General features: G+C 46.5%; 1 protein-coding gene across 6 annotated transcripts in view; it reads right to left on the bottom strand.

The window, feature by feature from the left end:
* Nucleotides 1-9,430, bottom strand: part of GPR155 (G protein-coupled receptor 155) — a 52,989-nt gene extending 43,559 nt beyond the window's left edge. For 2 of the 6 annotated variants that reach the window (XM_045032734.1, XM_045032731.1), the window contains exon 1: nt 6,948-7,354. The gene's annotated coding sequence lies outside the window, so the exon portion shown is untranslated. Of the gene's footprint in view, nt 1-6,688; nt 6,827-6,947; nt 7,355-9,411 lie in introns of those variants that run through there. The other 4 variants (XM_045032733.1, XM_045032730.1, XM_045032732.1 and 1 more) reach the window with 4 other exon arrangements.
* Nucleotides 9,431-10,168: the final 738 nt, after the last annotated feature.

Raw genomic sequence — 10,168 nt, forward strand, 5'->3', positions numbered from 1 at the left:
CAGTGGTAAAGATACCAACTGCTGGTCTACACTAGCATTCCCCGTTACAAGCAGTGGTGATGCTGCACTGATGCTGGATTAAGAGTTGGAAAATTTAAGAAAAAAGCTAATGTAGACAAGGACATAGAGATTCTGCTTTTTTCCTGTGCCCCATTTCAGACTGAGATGGAGATGACCTTTCTAATTTCTTCAGTTGTTATGGAAGCATGGCCAATGGAAAGTCACAAATTTGTTATGTACTTTTTAAAACAAAAAACAATTAACAGTTTGTTTCTCCTCTGATTATAAAGACAACCTTCACGCCTTGATTACTTTGTTGCAAGTGTGACATATGCACTAGTATCAACAGTGGTAGGAACTCTTCTCCAACTTCTTTTTAAAGACACTGTAATAGAGGCTCAACTTAAATGTATACCCCAATTTAAAAAACATAGTAAGACAACCAAAAAAGAGCCACCGTGGTTAAACAACAAAGTAAAAGAAGCAGTGAGAGGCAAAAAGGCATCCTTTAAGAAGTGGAAGATAAATCCTAATGAGGAAAATAGAAAAGAGCATAAACTCTGGCAACTTAATGTGCAGCAGCAGTCCAAAAAGTGAACAGAATGTTGGGAATCATCAAGAAAGGGATATATAATAAGACAGAAAATATCATATTGCCTCTATATAAATCCATGATATGGCTACACCTTGACTACTGCGTGCAGATGTGGTCGCCCCATCTCAAAAAAGATATATTGGAATTGGAAAAGGTTCCAAAAAGGGCAACAAAAATCATTAGGAGTATAGAACTGCTTCCGTATGAGGAGAGATTAATAAGACTGGGACTTTTCAGCTTGGAAAAGAGGCGACTAAGGGGGGATATGATAGAGGTCTATAAAATCATGAGTGGCATAGAGAAAGTAAATAAGAACGTGTTATTTACTCCTTCTCATAACACAAGAACAAGGGGCCACCAAATTAAATTAATAGGTAACAGGTTTAAAACAAACACAAGAAAGTATTTTTTCACGCAATGCACTGTCAACCTCTAGAATTCCTTGCCAGAGAGTGTTGTGAAGGCCAATACTATAACAGGGTTCAAAAGGGAGCTAGACAGATTCATGGAAGATAGCCATTTATGAACCTATTAGCCAGGATGGGCAGAATGGTGTCCCTAGCCTCCGTTTGCCAGAAGCTGGGACTGGGTGACAGGATCACTTGATGATAACCTGTCTATTCATTCCCTTTGGGGCACCTGCCATTGGCCACTGTCAGAGGACAGGATATTGGGCTTGATGGACCTTTGGTCTGACCCAGTATGGCCGTTCTTATGTTCTTAATGGCACATTAAAAACGTCAAAGTTTTGTTTGGATCATTTAATAGGCTGATTTTTAAAGAAAGTTTTCCTAACTCAATTGAATTATAAAACATTACACGTTAATCCAGAGTACCAATGTATACTAGTGTTCTTAGAGTGAGCTCCTTCCCTGCCCACAGTTGTTATATTTTATATTGTACATGCATTTAGAATGCAAGTTCTTTGGGACACAGACTCAGTATTTGACATCCTTACCCACCTTGCAGCATTGTGCACACTCACCACACTTGATCAACTGGGATGAAAATGGCCTATTTTCAAGGCAACCAGTCCATCCTTATCCCATACAGTACATTTCCAATGTTGTGTCCACTCTACACTGTAAATCTCCCAAGCAACATGGATTCAGTACTTCTCTGGAGCGAATGCAACACACTTCACTATCAGTTAGTTTTTCCGGATGATCTAACTAAATTTCACCCCATTACTCCAAGTTATTCCCGTGTATTGCAGGCTAAAAAACCCCATACTGGGCATGGGGGGGGAGGGGGGAAGAACCTCTTCATCTTGATCACACTCCCACAGCTGCCAGAGCTGCCAATCATGGAGACAGATGCCCACAGCTGCAACTAAGAGAGGAAACAAGGCCTGAGAGTAGAGTAGACAGATGGAAGAGGAGGCAAAAAGGCATGGGACAGCAAAGGGCAGACACCAGGCTGCTTTCAGGAAAGTAATCAAGAGAGTGAAGCAGACTGGAAGCCCTAAAACTGAAGCACTGATAGCCTTAATTAGAGGTGAAGGTCCAGGAACTCACCTGACTGAAGACTAGCTAAGGAGAGTCAACAGGAAAAACTGGGGCCCCTTGAAAGACCACACAGGCTTCCATGTACCAACTTTTTGAATTCCTCTTTCTCCCTGGTGTATTCTCCTTTCAAGTATTTGGATGGAGGATATGTTTGTTATGTGCCCTCTGCATTTGTAGCTAGGGATCTGGATCAATATCTTCATTTCCATCAGGGAATACTGGCTTCAAGACTAAGCTTGATAAGTTTATGGAGGGAATGGTATGATGGGATAGCCTAATTTTGGAAATTAATTGATCTTTATTAGCAGGTAAATATGCCCAATGGTCCATGATGGGATGTTAGATGGGGTGGGATCTGAGTTACTACAGAGAATTCTTTCCTGGGTGCTGGCTGGTGAGTCTTGCCCACATGCTCAGGGTTTAACTGATCACCATATTTGGGGTCGGGAAAGAATTTCCCTCCAAGGAAGATTGGCAGAGGCCCTGGAGGTTTTTCGCCTTCCTCTGCAGCGTGGGGCATGGGTCACTTGCTGGAGGATTCTCTGCACCTTGAGGTCTTTAAACCACAATTTGAGGACTTCAATAACTCGGACATAGGTTAGGGGTTTGTTACAGGAGTGGATGAGTGAGATTCTGTGGCCTGCATTGTGCAGGAGGTTAGACTAGATGATCATAATGGTCCCTTCTGACCTTAAGTCTATGAGTCTACTCCTCAGTTTAACTGATGTTTAGCTCAGCCAGACACATTTAGCTCTTGAACTTTCATCCAGCCCACAGGTTAATTTTTCTTGCTCACTCAAAGCTTCCAATATCCTTCTGATAAGACATCCAGAACTGAACACAATATCTCAGGTATGGTTGCACCAGACCCACACAGAAATTACTACCGCCCTGATCCATAGCACAGCTAGTTGCAGCCCACAGTTACATTGGCTTTTTCACTGCCATATCACATTGCAAACTCAGGTCTAATTTACTGCTCATTCTCACCCATAAGGCTCTTTCAGCATCGCTGCTTTCCAGGTTTTCCCTTCCAATGAACATCTCTATTTGACTATTTCCCACTAATTTATTAGTGGAGAGCACTTTTCCAAGCTAGTTTTTTAGCACAGTGATAAACTCTCAGTCCTTCCCTCTGCACTCAAACAGCCCCAAGCAGGATACAATTGCACAACCACACCTGAGAAAGATGTATATTTTGGCCTCCGCAGATAGTAAACTCTAAATGAACATGAGGCAGAGTTACAGAGGCCAGGCTCTCAGCAGCACTCAAAACTTGGCCTGCTTCCTGGCCTATCCTCGGGCCTTCCTAGCAATAACCTCAGTGTCTGGCTCCTTCACCCAAAGGCTTTGCTCTGATCCACAGCAGCAGCCTGTGTCCCATGCCTTCCTTTATAAGACCACATCTACATTAGAAAGCTTTCAACGGTAAACTAATTGTTTAGGGATGTGATATCCCCCGCAAAAACCATACTTCTATGCCAGCAAAAGCCCTAATGTAGATGTAGTTATACCAGCATAAAAGTGCTCCCGCTGGTGTAGCTTATTTTGCGCAGGGAATTGGTATAAACTATACTGTCTACAGCTGGGGTGGAGGATGGTGGTAGAGGGGTGCCAGTATAGTTATACCAGCAAACCTTTTCTAGTGTAGACCTGACCTAATATACTTATATGGCCTTCTAGTGACATAGAGCTGACCGCCTCACAATCTTGAATATATTTATCCTCACAACACCCTCGTGAGGTAGGGAAATACTATTATCCCCATTTTACAGATCAGGAACTGAGGCCAGGTCTACACTTGTAAAGACTTGCTGGTATAGCTATATATGGTAGGCAAAGCACTCCTACCATGGACCCAGGTTATACCAGCAAAACTGTGTTTTTGCTCATGTAGCTTAGTCTAGCACCTCCCTCCCCCACTATACCCACTCAAATGAAATAAGCTATCCGTGCAAAAGCAGTTTTACCAATATAAGTGCAGCTACCCTTTGAGCTTGTCCTAGCACAGCTGTCAGTCACAAATGAAGCCCGACTGGCACAGCTACACCATCTGACGTTTGTAGTGTAGGCCTGGCCTCCCACTTTTTTCCCTTATTCCAGAGAAGGGTGAAGGAGAAGTTAGTCACAGATGCACCTATTTTTGAGGAACTGCTGACTAATTCATGACTCTTTGAGACAGCGCTGCCTAGGCTGCCATTTGTGCTAAGGACAGCTGCATTGCAGCCACTGGTTACAAGGAGGGATGGCTCAACAACAAGAGGAAGTCTGGTCTAGTAGTGGACTAAAAAGCAGCAGAGCATAAGGACCTACTGCATTCTATAACCCCAGCTCTAACACTAACTTAGTACCCTATCTGCAAAACGGAGACAATAATACTTACTTAGCTACCTATTTCACATGAGCGGTGGGTGTATTGATAAGTATTTGTAAAGCACTAAAATTTACCAAAACACAAACCCAACTCTCCAGTTGCTAGGAATTAGAGCAACTCCCAGATCCCTGCTTTGATCACAGTACTGTTTCTTGGGCCTGGTCTACACTGGGTGGCGGGGTGGGCTGGTGGGGAAATCGATCCAAGATATGCAACTTCAGCTATGAGAATAGCGTAGCTGAAGTCAATGTATCTTAGTTCGACTTACCTTGTGTCCTCACATCGCGGGGTCGATTGCTGCGGCTCCCCCGTCAACTTTGCTTCTGCCTCTCGCCGAGCTGGAGTTCAGCAGTCGATGGGAGAGTGATTGGGGATCGATTTATCACGTCTACACTACACGCGATAAATCGATCCCCGATAGATCGATCGCTACCCGCCAATCCGGGTACCCTACAACACTCTTCTAAATACTGGCAACTATGCCTAAACCCTAGCACAAGCAGCTGGGTTCCACCTCTTGTGCATGAAGATCCCCTTCACTCTTCCCTCCACTTTTAAAAGAAATGCCCCAAAATTCTTTTTACTGACCCTCCCCAAAATTCCCAGAGAGACTCTCTACCAGAAAAATGCTGATTTTGTTGGAGAGATTCTGTAAATTGTTAATGGATCCTGAGATCACTCTCACAAAGCAGATCACCTCATTTACAACATGATGCAATATAACGATGTCCTGATGGTGATGAACAAATTATAGTTCTGTTGGACAAACTCATTTAAGTGGAAACCTTGAAAGAAGGGGCAACATCTATCATGAAAGAGTTCTCATCTCAGGTGCTCACATTGGAAGAACATACTGAATAGGTTTGTCCACTTTTAAAATTAGCTAGAGTAATAAAATCACCAAAAAGAGGAAGTTAATTGCATCATCGTAGTGCTTTAAAAGATACTGTAGTGGTGAGAAATGATTGGTACAGATCCCACTCCTGTACATTGCCATTCTGTCTTCTAGCCTGGGGAGAATAAATGAAGAGCAATAGTGTAATCTTGGGCAAATCACTGAAAAGGGACACCATTAGTTTGAAATCTAGTCAATTCCAAAAGTAGTTTCAGGTACCAAACCTTCTTCTTTGTCCCCCTCCACATTGTTTAGGTTTTAAAATATTTCCTATTTTTAATTTTTTCCCCACACTGTTGCTGTGTGAAAGTGCCTAGATGCCACAGAAACAACAACAACTAAGAAAACTGACTACACAAAAGAAGCAATGAAAAGAAAGGCCCTGGCCTACATACAAAATAGCACTGATATAACTAAAAGATGTGGCTTCCAACTAAGTAAGTTAAATGGGTGTAAATTCTGTGTGTAAAAAAGCCCTAACAATATGTAGAAGTGTTGCCAATTGCACAAAGTAAACAAGAAAAGAAAAATATTCCCCCTACTCTCTTTTAGTTATAGTAATTTGATGTTTTATTTGTAGATGTGATCTTTGATGCCACAACAGTCAGTAAAACATTTTGCACACAGAAGTGTGATTTTTAGATTCAGCATCCCTTTAAAAGGAACAAAAAACCTTCAGTGCCTCAGTTTTCCCACTTTTAAGATCATCTAAGACATGATCACTCACTTTTATTAAATTATTTTAAACATACAGTGAAAAGCAAAGCCTTATTATTGGTACTTCATATTTATTTTCTCTGAGTGCCTACTATGCTCCTTCTGTGAGTAAGCATATTCATGATTGGGAAATGTCTGTGTTTGAGAAGTACAAAACTAATTGCACTGTGCTGCATGACAACAGACTTGAGGAAAAAGCTGGAAGATGAAAAGGCTGGCTAGATGGGTTTCCTAATTGTTTACTTTGGTGGTGTGTTACTTTAAACTAAAACTACTTGAACATATTATAACAGATATACACAGCAGATATATGTCAAAATAGACAAAGCGAAGTATAAAAATAACTGATGCAAAAAAACCAAACAAGTCAACGCTAAGACCGATGAAACACCGATTCAGCACCTACACAATCAGCCAGTGGCAAACTGTACCAGAGATGTTTAGAATCACACTGAAAACACCCTGTAACCAACACTCGTTTTGCACGGAGATGATGTTTACCAGTAAATAGGATGTGTTGTTGGATAGCTTTGAGTGATTATTAAAGGGTAAATTACACAGGTATAATCTCTCTCTCTCTCTCACACACACACACACACCTGCAAAGCGCCTACTGCAGCCACAGTTGTTCGGTGTTGCAGAAGTTAGGCAGCTAAATAGAAGCACAATTTCTCCTTCCCGTGGGCAGGCTGAGCGCCTCTGAGGAGCAGACAGCCCGGGCATCCGCACAGACGATCTCGCTGTGCCCAGCAATGAGCTGAAACACCCACACCGCGTCCAGCGCAGCCTTACGTAAGGCAGAGCACAGTGGCGCAGGGACCCCCCAGCACACGCGCCTTACCGCCCCCAAGGACATACTGATTTCGGGAGATCTCCCCGCGACGGTCACAGCCCCAGCGCGGGGCCGCACATGCCGGCTCCGGAGCCCCCTCAGTGCCCGGCCACTCTGCTCGGCGAGGTGCCCTTCGCTGCCTCTGCCGGGCGCAGGACTTGGCCGCCGCAGGCGAGGGCCGGTCTCCAGCTCAGCCCCATGGAGCGCGAGGCGCGGCGCTGCCGCCCCCGGTCCCTCGGCAGCTCCCACGCGCGCCAGGGCCCGGCCCCACAGAGGAGGCGCCCGAGTCTAGGTGCCCGCCCTGCGTCGGGTGCAGCCAGGCGCTAGCCCCAGCCGCGGGAGGGGGAGCAGGGCGCGCATCGCCGCCCGTCCGCGCCGCTGCTGAGCCGGGAGCCGCCGGCCTTCAAGATGGCGGCGCTCGGTGGGTTAGTGCCCACGGGACCCAAGCCCCATGCTGGATGCAGCCGCTGGACCCGCCCCCTCTGCCTCAGGGAGCGGCTCCTGGGAGGGAGGGGCACAGAGCTGCCTCCAGCGCCTCTCTCAGATGGGGGGTGTCACAGACCCACCCCCAGCTCCTTGGGGGTGTGGGTCTATCTCCCCAGTACGCCTGCTGGAGGGAGGGGTTACAGACTTATCCCCGTCCCCTCCTGTCCTTACTAATGGGGGGCTAGGGATGTGTCCCCAAGTTCAGGGCCGCCCAGAGGGGGGGGCAAAGGGGGCAATTTGCCCCGGGCTCCGCAGGGGCCCCCAAGAGAGCAGCGGAGGCTCCCGCCTCCACCCCTCTCTTGGAGCCTCAGCGCATCAAGCGCCGAGTCTCCGCCGGGGCTCCTGAGCCCCGCCCCGCTCAGAGCCGCGTGGTGAGGGGGCGGGGCTGGGAGCACCGGGCTGAGCTCAGCTCCCTCCGCTAGGCGTGGAGCTCACAGCCCCGCCCCCTCATCATGCGGCTCTGAGCGGGACGGAGCTCAGGCCCCGCCGGCCGCACGCTGCGGCTGTTCCGGCGAGGCGCTGAGACTCCGGGTAAGGAGGGAGCCGGGGGTAAGAGGCTGGGGCCGGGACGGGGGGAAGCGGGACCCGCCGCCGAAGCGCAGCCCGGTCTTCGGCGGCGGGGGGCCCCTTCCGTTCCGGGACCCGCCGCCGAAGTGCCCCGAAGACCCGCGGCGGGGACCTCCCCCCACCGAATTACCGCCGAAGACCGGGCTGCACTTCAGCGGCGGGTCCCGCTTCGGCGGTAATTTGGCGGCGGGGGTCCCGCCGCGGGTCTTCGGGGCACTTCGGCGGCGGGTCCCGGAACGGAAGGGCCCCCCCGCCGCCGAAGACCCCGGGCCCCTAGAATCCTCTGGGCGGCCCTGCCCAAGTTTCCTCAGTCTGGGGGGGGGGGGGGGGTTTGTAGGTTTATCATGCACCCCAACCTCTCTTAGAGAGGGAAAGGGAGGCCTCAGACCTTATCCCTGCATTTCATTACACAGGGGGGATGGGAACTATAGATCTGATCCCAAGTCTTGTCCCTGACCCACCCCTTCCAAAATCCTCTCTCAAGGGGGGGAAAGGTGGTCAAAGGCCCTGCCCTCAGCCTCCCCACCTCATTCCCTGTGACCTCACAGAGCAGAGCGATGACCTCCCCCAAATGAGCCAGAGTCGCTTTTCATTATTCATAGGAACAGAGCTGCTCACAGCCTCACTCCTTGGGAGGAAAGAAGGGGTTGTAGATTCTGGCCCCTATTCTCCTAAGGCTGAGAGAGACTCCATCTTTGGGTGTTAGTTCTCAACAGCTTTTGGAATCTCTTATTGGGAGCCTGAAGGAGTAGGGAGTGGGCCTTTCTCTGAGAAACTTGCTGTAATCATTCCCTTAATATTGTCACAGTTCTGTATGAGCAAGTGACATGTTTCACATCGTGAACCAGATCTCAGGCTCACAAAGCTTTGGCTCTGTAAGCTCACAGATTCTTGGGACAAAGGCTCCAGGGGCTATATGCCTATGGAATCTATGTATATACAGTCATGGATAGGGCCAGTGCATATATAAAATTTAGATGCTAGGAGCCCCACCTCTAAATCTTCAAACACTAACAGCAGGGCATAGAGGTGGAAGCTTTTAAAGTGAATTTGCTACTTTAGTTCTAGTTTACTTAGAAAAGAAACAAAACTAGAAATTAAACATTACCCATGTAATGTTCCACAATAACAGAAAGAGACAATTATAGAACTAAGAGAGATCAATCAGGAGGTGATAGTTTTCTATATTTGTTGTAACTTGTTTAGCACATCCTATGAATGTTCTAGTAATTTAGCTAGAGTCTGATTTTCCAAACTTTGTTAATATATAACCTGCAGGGGCTGGCCTTATAATTAATTATGCCCTACATGATAACTTAAGTTGTGTATTTAGAATCAATAGTCGTGATTCTCTTGCTGCTGGAAAGGGGAATCAGACTTTAAGTTGCCTCTTCTTAACCCACTATTAGAGGAAGGAGAAATCAGGTCATGACTTACCCATTTTCCACGCATCTTGCTGGTGGGTGAGCAGGAAGGAACTAAATCATGTGTTGCTTCTGCTCTGATCTCACTGCCATCTGTCTGAAGGGGAACAACAACTTTAAAATGAAAGAGAAGGTATACAAAGAAGGCAGTCTCTGTATATAGGACCTCCAAAAGCTCAAAGCCCAAAACAGCTTGTTTTCTGTGTTCTGAACACTTGAGACACACATATCTGTGCCAATAGCCCTCCTAACTGGGACAGTGGAACTTACAGGCAGGGGAGTTTTCATAGTTTTTTCAGGGAGTCAATTAAAAAAACCAAACCAAACCAAACCTGGGGACTTAAACTAAATAAACAAGAATCTCACACACAAGAAAAAGACTTAATACAAGCTTCTGGCATGTAGCTAAACCAGAGAGGGAAAACAAAAAAAGAGACTGAGCACCAGCAATTGCAGAAGAAAAAGGATGGACACATGACGGACAACTTAAGAAGAAACTTTATTTTTTGTCAAACATTCTCTCCCCCAAATGGGTCAGTCTTGGCTCTTATATCCCTGAATCTATCAAATCCATATGGGAAGCTGAAGGGAACAAATAGGATGTTATATTTTAAGAAGGCGGGAGGGGAGAAATAACATGAACAGAATATTTAGGGCAAGGATAATGAAAAGGTCTATGTAAAAAAAGAGATATAAAAGCCCTTAACCAAAACCAAAGGGGGCATTGAAGGAACAAAAATGTTTGGAAAAGGAATTGCAGGAGACTTTAA

This window comes from Mauremys mutica, chromosome 10 (genome assembly GCF_020497125.1).
Source record: "Mauremys mutica isolate MM-2020 ecotype Southern chromosome 10, ASM2049712v1, whole genome shotgun sequence".
Taxonomy (NCBI): domain Eukaryota; kingdom Metazoa; phylum Chordata; order Testudines; family Geoemydidae; genus Mauremys; species Mauremys mutica.